This window comes from Mastomys coucha, unplaced genomic scaffold (assembly GCF_008632895.1).
Source record: "Mastomys coucha isolate ucsf_1 unplaced genomic scaffold, UCSF_Mcou_1 pScaffold7, whole genome shotgun sequence".
NCBI classification, from domain to species: domain Eukaryota; kingdom Metazoa; phylum Chordata; class Mammalia; order Rodentia; family Muridae; genus Mastomys; species Mastomys coucha.
The window spans coordinates 138,640-147,818 of NW_022196913.1; the positions used below are offsets into that span (position 1 = coordinate 138,640).

The following is a 9,179-nucleotide window of genomic DNA, read 5'->3' on the forward strand; positions in this document are numbered from 1 at the left end:
AAAAAAAAAAAAAAAAAAAAAGGTTAATAGATGTTGTCTTTTTCCTGACATCTTTATACTAAGGTGTTGTTTGTTTGTGGACTGCAGCTTTCCTTTCTGCTTTTCTGCTCTCTCTTGTTTGTCTGGCTTCCTCTCAAGCCACCCCTCTTCCCAGCAGGCAGAGGTCTGTGTATTATCCCCAGGCAACTGTCATCACCTTGTAATCTTACCCCAGTGTCTGCCACACCTGTTTGGACAAGTTACTAGACACAACATCTACTGGACAGGAGTAGCTACCAGCTTAAATGACAACTCAGTGTTTAGTCCCTCTGCCTCTCTGGCCCGCTTCAGAGCCCTGCAGGGAGTGAGGATCAAGTCTTTGAATGTGTGGACCTATATGTAGAATAAATCTTAAATCCTTTGTCAAAGATTATGTGCATTTCTGAATTGGATAGTGGGTTTCACTTAGCTGCTCACCAAAAGGCTTATTCTGATTTATATTTCCCACCAGGTGTGACAGTGGAGTTGACATTTTGCCACAGTCCTGTCAACATTGTGCATCTTTAGGAATTTGATTTTTGCTCATTTGGGTGAAATTTTGTATCTCATATAGAGCCTCCTGCACTAGGAATATCTCTCTGCTCTTCTGCATAGGTCTTTCCTCTCATAGAAGTTATGAAGGAATGAGGCTGGGTGGAGGAAGCATCCTTTCTCTCACTGAGTCCGCATCTAAGGCTAACACTAACAGAAGCCAGACACTGTGCGTCAGTCTCCCCTCACAACAGCAAGACTAAAAGCAGCCTTCATTTCCCAGCCCCTAAGGAAGGGCAGCTAACACAAGTGCCTGAAGTGCCTGAGAGTCAATGACCTTGGTGGTGGAGGAAGCCAGGTGCTTCCCTTCCTGCACTGACGGATTGCCATCCGTCATTCGATAGCCTTAGGTCTGAACGAAGGATCTAGTCTTTTATTAAACCAGGAACCATCTGCAACTAAGTCAGGTAAATCTTTATGTATTTGGTCAGATGCTCACTGACTGTATAGCAATGAAAAATAAAAACTACTGATCCACAGTAGGGGTCAGACATCATATCTACAAGTTAGGTTTTGTGTGTGTGTGTGTGCATGTGTTTGGTGTTTGTACACGTGATATTGGAGGTGCTTGCGTACATCTGTGTACATGTGGCAGGGGTGAGGGGACTGGAGGCCAGATGTTAACATCAGGTGTCTTCCTCAGTTTCTATCCACAAGGTCTCTCACCGAGCTTGGAGTTTACAGATTTGATTAGACTGAACAGTCAGTCTCCTCTCTGACTGACTGACAGCAAGCTTCAGGATTTACTTTCTCCTGTCTCATTTCGTCCTTGGCTCTGGGCTCTGGCATTGATGTGAGCACAGACGATCAAAATCAGTCCTCATGCTTGCAGAGCAAGCAGTTTACAAACTGAGCTGTTTCTCACCGCACATGGGCAATCTACCAGAGGTCACATTCCTAGGGAAAACTCTCCTCTTCCATTAGCCATGAACGCCAATAGTTCCCTGGCGAGAGGCGGGGCCTCACGAGTCCTTCATCTTACATGGGTCTTGTAAAGGCAACTGCACCTGTTCTGAGCTCGTGGGCACAGCTCATGGGCACAGCTCATGGGCACAGCTTGTGGGCACAGTAGCCCTGTCCTGACTCACAGAAGTCTTCCCCATCTCTGGGTGTTACAGTGTTTCCACCCCATCTTCCTCTGTCCCCTGAGCCTTGCGGGGAATTTGGGATATAGATGTGCTATTTAGGAGTGAGCATTCCAGACTTTTTTCCTATACTTTGACCAGTCGTAAAACTGTGTTAACCACCAGAAGGGGCATTTCTATCATTTTCCAAATGATAGTTAGGTTAGGTTAGTTGATTAATTAAATGACTTCTAAAGCATTTCAACTTTCCTCTTTTTATCTCCTTTTTCTCCTGTTTTGCCTTTCCTTTCTCTGGCAGTGGCAAGATTCATGGTGATAGCAATGTCTTGCATTCAGGCCTCTTGGGTTTGTTTGTTTGTTTGTTTATTACATTGCATGTGAACTCCTGTTTAAAACCCTGTCCTAGCCACACGGTTGTGGATTGCCCCATTGCAAAGCACGTGGCCAGACTTCACAGCAGGTCACCCCTGCACAGCATCAGCTGTGAGCAGTGGAAAATGGCTTCTCTGGGTTTGTGCGAAAGAAATAACTCCCAGGATATGAAGAAGCCTTCAGGAAATGTGGCAGGAAGGGAGGCCCGTATTCTACATATTGTGCTAAAATCTGTGGCCTGAACTAGTGCAAGAGAAATTCTGCCTGCTCGGAGCATGAACACAGACAAAGTTCTGTTTTGCCAAAAACAAAAAAACAAAAACCAAAAACAACCCAGCCACCCTTGTTAAGGAACACAAAGGCTTGCTTCCGAGTGATCACATCTATAAATTATGGTATGGTTTCCATGGACATACTGTATACTCTTTCAAAACTAAGCCTGGCAGTGGAATAGTGGGTTTATCTACCACAGAGACCTGTGTTTATTTTCACCTTGGGAATGTTTACGTAGGCCCTTTTAATTTCCCTTTGAGCTTGGTTGTGTTTTGTTATAAAAGGCTTGGGAAATCTGTAAAATCAGAAAAGTCAAAATCTTGAAGTGCCCATGTCTCCTATGTGTTTACAGCAGTCTACTCCTTTATCGTAAGAAAGTTGAAGTCATAGATTTGGTGACATCTGTAGCTTATGTATGTTCAGTCAGTAGTGCTTGCCAGAAGGCCTCATGAGGAGGGAAGGTGAATGTTAATCTTGGACTCTGGTAGTCACAGTTAGGAGGGGGTGGTGAGGGGAACGAGGCAGATGGGAGAGGAATACTGATTGCAGGAGGAAAATACTGGGCAAGAAAAGGAAGGATTTTTCAATTATCCAGAGCTGTTCAGTCATAGGATATCTGCCCAGAGAAATGAGTAGTAGACACTAGGGCATTTTGATCACCAGTGCTAGGATTCTCCCTCCAGAGATGGACCCCACGCTCCTTCCTCCAACTGTTGGCTCCTAGTACAGACAAAGAGAGAGAAGGCTTTCTTCTGGCAGCTAGTATGGAAGAAACACTCCTGCTAGCCAGGGAGGGAAGGCTAAGTGGGCATCCAGAGAGGAGTAAGTGGCTCTATTCGATAGTTGATGGATCCTGGGATTCCTGGATCTGGTTTCTGGACCTGCCTTCTGTTCCCAACAAGTAGGGAGATACTGACATTAGCCAGGGTGGAAATCAGCTCAAAGTTAAAACCGAAAAAGTACCAAACTCAGTTTGGTAGTTGCTCTACATTCTAGTGCCAAACCAACACCACCACCAAGATGTGGCAGGACAGAGTCCCTAAGAAGCTAGTGTCCTAAGCCACCGAGCAAGTGCCACATTTACATTTCTTCAGTTTTTTCCTTTGTTAACCATTGAGTTTAGTCGGGGTTGCTCATGAAATCACAGCTGGAAGTCACACGCAGGGGCGAGAGCATCTTCACACTGGCTACACCACTGAAGGATGTGATTCTCTTCCTCAGCAAACAATAGCAGCCAGATTTCCACCTCAAAGGTGAACTCTCAAAATTTATCTCAAAGAAAGGGCACAGAAGCAGTACTATATTATATTATATTATATTATATTATATTATATTATATGGAAAACACATATGCACATATATGTTGATATACATTGATATATATATTTATATATATGTGTGTATATGTATACACACACACACATATATATACATATATATGTATGTATATGTATATATATATACTGATATACTGGAAATAATACCACAAGCAGCAGACGTGCCAGTGAGGGTTGGGTTATTGGAGTGACATGTCAGAATGGTCATCACTCCCATTTCTTACTTTCCTTAATTTTTTAGAAGTTTTTCAAGCCAGCATTTCTATTTATTTTCTTTTCTGGTGATGCTCTAACCCGATCAGACTTGAAGGCAGTGTCTGGGACCTGAGAGAGAGGCAGATTTGTTATGCTAGGAATATATTGTATATTCTGGGCAGTCACTTAAATGCTGTGTAAAAATGGCACATCCCTCATTGTGAAGGTAGCTGATCAAGTGAAGTAACAAATGTAAACTTCCTCTAGGCTATAAAGCCACACACATGTGGGAAGGTGCCCTTAGTCTCCTCGGACCATCATCTCCTCATCCCTTGGCTCGCACTTGTCTAGACCCCTGTTTTCCTTCTGTGCTTGTACATGTTCACATCCATGTGATTACCCGTGTGTGCAGGTGCATTGCGCACATGGAGGCAGAAGACAGTGGCTGACATCTTTCTCATTCAATGTCCACCTTATTTTTTGAGACAGAGTTTCCCTTTTACCTGGAACTCACTAGTTCTTGACCATAAGCCCCAGGGATCCGCTGCTCGTGCCTCACCTGTGCTAGGGTTACAGGTGTGTGCCACCTGACTTGGCTTCTTCATGGCGGTGTGAGAAATTAACTCCAGTTTTCCTGTTGGTACAGCATGCACTTCACCAACTAAGCTGGATCCTAAGCACCATTTTCCTCATGTTGAGCTGTTACAAAACTGTATCTGATTCATGGGGGAAGAGAGGATGGGAAAACAGTATCCCATGGATGGACTAGGGCAGAGGAGAGCTGGGGAAGAGAGGGTGGGAAAACAGTATCCCACGGATGGGCTAGGGCAGAGTCTTTATGTGAGTTTCCTTCCACCCCTGAGCCCTAGGGATCTCTAGGGAAGGACGTGGAGCCGCCATCCTTAGAGTCCCAAGAACGGGCACCTGTTCTCCAACCCCTGCAGTTAGTATAGAGCAAGAAGAGCACCTAGATTGAGTTGACCCAACCTAAGAGGCAGCATAGAGACTGGCCTGAGCCCTCCTTATGTATTTAAAGGAGGAAACAAAATCATTGCATAGGGAAGGCAAAACTTGCTTTCCTGCAAACTAGAGTCTTTCAAGGCTATGTCCTACATGCCCAGAAAGTGGGTTAGAAATTGTTAAAGAGGAATATGGATTTAATATTTCCCCTATCTTCTCCCTCCACTCCAATTCATTCAAATACTAAATGCAAATGGAAAACTTGCTGCAATGGATTGGCAATATACTTACACTGGCAGAAAGCATTGAATGTTTTCCATCTTGCTGCTTATAAAACTGCAGAAGTAAAAATTTCCTTTCAGCCTCTCAGAACAGAAATTCTATGAGTAGCAAGTTAGTAGCCAGTATTTTAAAAGGAAGGCAGAATCTGCATGTGTTGTTTAAGGGACCAGAGAGCAGCCTCTGGGCAGACAATATTAAAAGCACAGTACAAATTCACCTTGGAGTCCTTCAGTGCCCTCTGCCCTGCTGGTCTGGATTCTGCCCCTCCCCAGCACGAGCCCGAGTGCCTTCCAGGCACAGAGTGTGGGGCCTAGGGGAACCTCTGAACTTACACCCCATGGAGAGTTATTCGAGAAAGACTGTTTGAACCCCCACCTCTTGGAGCAAGCTTTGGGTGCAGGAACAAGCCGAGATGAGTAGGGGAGACCTGGCTGGCTGGCTGCTGTGCAGAGCTAGCCCAGGCTAGGCCAGTGACCACTGAAGACTCAAGTGCATCATAAGACTAAGCCAGATTGCTACTCATCCTCACCATTATTAGAGTGTTTTTAGCCTTCTTAGGCCATCTCTCCATTTCCTGTAAACCAAGACCATGGCTCTGCCTGTCATGAGATTACTGTTAGGGCAAATAAGAGAAGCCGGGTGATTATTGTCAGGAAGCTGCAACATCAGAGACATTCATGTTGCTGTTGTTTTAATCAATTTTCTTTTCCATCTTTTTCAACAAATTTTGTCCCTCAGCCCCCACCCTATCCCCATGCAGGGAGCTCAACAGAAATTGGAAACTGGCCATTCTTTTCTATAGTTGGTCTTTCAAAGGCAGAAAGCAACGTTAGCTCTTAGGTGTCATTGGCTAGCTAAGCACAGGTTTTACTGCCAGGCTGGTTCTAGATCTGTGACGCAGAAAGCTGTAAACATTAGAGATTAAGGCTTAAGAATTAAATTTATCTTCTATGCTCTTCTTTTCTCTTCACCGGAGATTCACCTGATCAAGTAAAAACTATTTTTTATGTATGTGGATGTTCTTACTTGAATGTATGTCTGTGTACCACATGTGTGCTGCCCAGTGAGACCAAAACAGAGCACCTGATCCCCTGGAATCGGGTTTACGGCATGGTTGTGAGCCACTGTGTGATGATAGGAATTGAGTATGGGTCTTGGGAAGAGTGGCTAGTGCTCTTAACCTCTGAGCCATCTCTCCCGCCTCCTTAAAAATAATTCAATGGTGCTCACTTCGGCAGCACATATACTAAAATTGGAACGATACAGAGAAGATTAGCATGGCCCCTGCACAAGGATGACATGCAAATTCGTGAAGCGTTCCATATTTTTACGAGCATCTACATAAGACTGTTAAATTGATTGTTGTTTTATATCAAACAACTTTTATAATACTTATTTTTATTGTTCTAATATTTTATAAATTTTAAGGAATATGACAAAAAAGATATTGTAGGTATTGAAGGAGGGTCTATGGGAGGAGCGATGGTACAAAGGGGGAACAAGAATGTGATTCAGTTCTATTTAATTAAAATCTGTTTTTAAATGTTAACAAATTCAGATAAATTGAAATCATGTGACTTTTCTCATCATAATGCAATAAAAGTTAAAAAAAAAAAAAAAGAAAGAATTCAGTGGTACGGAATAATTCAAAGGGACGGCTCAGAGACTGAGTCCTTGCCCCACAAATATGAGGACTCGAACTCAGATCCCCAGAACTCACATAAAATGTGAAGTACCAGGTGGGCATGGTAGTCCACAGCAACTCTACCTCAGAAGACAGAGACAAAGCATCCCAAGAGCAAGCCGGCTAGCAAGACTAGGCATATCTGTAATGTTTGATGAGAGACCCTTCATTAGTGAGTATGGAGGAAGGTAATCAAGCCTGATTTGTGACGTCAGCCTGAGGCTTCCACACACTTGTTCACACACACATCCATATACATATTCCCAAACACATGCAAAATGTGCATACCCCCAATGCACACCACACACCTGGACAAAAGGAAAAACACTTGGTGAAATCTTAGTCAAAATGGTAACAGCTATGTTCTACTGAGGTGTCTTTTAAATGGTCAGTTGCAAACCAATGTTCATTTTATTCACTATTTGTCTCAGCTATGTATATTACAAAGTAAGATAAGCTTGGTTTCTACTTGCTTCTTATTTATATTTTACCCACATTCAGGTTATTTATGGCCATTAATTTTTTGTTCACACATAAAAATAAGAAATGGGGCTGGCGAGATGGCTCAACGGTTAAGAGCACCTTCTGCTCTTTCAAAGGTCCTGAGTCCAAATCCCAGCAACCACATGGTAGCTCACAACCATCTGTACAGCTACAGTGTACTCATATACATAAAATAAATAAATCTTTTAAAAAATAAATAAAAATAAAAATAAGAAATGAGCAATAGCCAGGCAGTGGTGGTGCACACCTTTAACCCCAGTACTTGGGAGGCAGAGGCAGGAGGATTTCTGAGTTTGAGGCCAGCCTGGTCTACAGAGTGAGTTCCAAGACAGCCAGGGCTATACAGAGAAACCCTGTCTTGAAAAAACAAAAACCAAAAAGCAAAAAGAGAAATATTCAGAATATTAATTAAAGCAAATATTCAAATTATGGAATAGAATGAAGTTTTCACAAAGGAATAGCTAATCATATAGTGGTTGGACTTATTTTTATTATTTAACATTGAAAACCTAGCAGTTATTTATGGCTTTACTGACTAAAATAGAATGTCCAGATAACATGTCTGAGCTGTTCCATGCCTTCAAACACATTCTACTTTTAAAACTGTTAGCAGATGTTTGCCTACTAACAAAGTGTCTTGGTTAGGATTTCCATTGCTATGAAGAGACACCATGACCAGGGCAACTCTTATAAAAGACAACATTTAGCTGGGGCTGGCTTACAAGTTCAGAGCTTTAGCCCATTATCATCATGGCAAAAAGCATGGCAGCATCCAGGCAGATGCTGGAGAAGGAGCTGAGAGTTCTAAATCTTCATGTAGAGGCCTATAAGAGAAGAGTACTGTCTTCCAGGCAGCCAGGAGGACAGTCTCTCAAAGCCCACACGCACAGTGACATACTTCCTCCAACAAAACCATGCCTACTCCGACAAGGCACACCTCCTAACAGTGCATATCCACACCACCACACAGAGCTTCCTCTGGAGAACTTCTTGCCCTCACACTTAACTCATTTTTGTAATGAGGTAGTGTCATTGCTTTCTGGCATCCTAGACTTCGAGCATCCCTAGTGAATCTTCCATAGTGCGCACACGCGTGTGCATACACACACACACACACACACACACACACACGGGCTTGTACCAAGGCATGCCTGTGTAGGTCAGAGGACAATTTCAGTTATTTGTCTTCACCATCTTCCTTGCCTGAGGTAGGATCTCATCATTATTGGCTGTGTATGCCAGACTGGTTGAGCTGAGAGATTACAGAGAAGTTCCTGTCTCCATCTCCTAGGAGTGCTGTGATTATAGCTTTTAAATGAGCTTTGGGGATTTGAACTCACATCCTCATACTTGCATAACAAGCATGTTGCCCACAGAGCCATCTCACCCCTCAGATTCTTTAAGATGCACTTTTTAGCACTGCCACCATTTATACATTTTGAGTTCTTTTCCAAGGTCTTTACCCTGAATCTGATACTCTTCCCAGCCAATGTGTAGGGAGTATCTAGTCCTAAGAAAGCAAAATAAATTATGCTAAGTTGGCTTGTATGGATGACAGGGTGATTTTAATGTCTCTCTGCTGCCTAATTCTAATAGTTTAAAGGTGATGCCATCCAAGTCATCCAAGTCTCAGTGGATCATCTACACTGAAGTCAGTAACTTGGACTGGGGATGCAGTCAGTGTGGTTCTTGCATAGTATGCTCAAGACCCTGGATTCGATTCCAACCACAACAGAAACAAACAAATTCATAAAATCCAGATCTTAAAATCTCCTTGGTCATGTTCTTCCCAAGCTAGGGGCCATGCTTGGCAAGAGCTGTCCAGGTAAGCTTCATAGCGACGACATATCAGACCTATTGTCACCACATGTACATGGGTGTCACCCCATGACATCCCAGACCTATTGTCACCACATG

At 43.2% G+C, this 9,179-nt stretch overlaps 1 protein-coding gene and 1 non-coding gene across 5 annotated transcripts in view; both read left to right on the forward strand.

Annotated features, from left to right (window-relative positions):
• The window catches only part of Fam171a1 (family with sequence similarity 171 member A1), a 128,277-nt gene that overhangs the window by 39,017 nt on the left and 80,081 nt on the right, over nt 1-9,179 (forward strand). The gene's annotated exons all lie outside the window — the stretch shown is intronic.
• On the forward strand, nt 6,297-6,403 carry LOC116082971. The gene has a single exon (XR_004115564.1). It is a non-coding gene; the product is annotated as a U6 spliceosomal RNA (small nuclear RNA).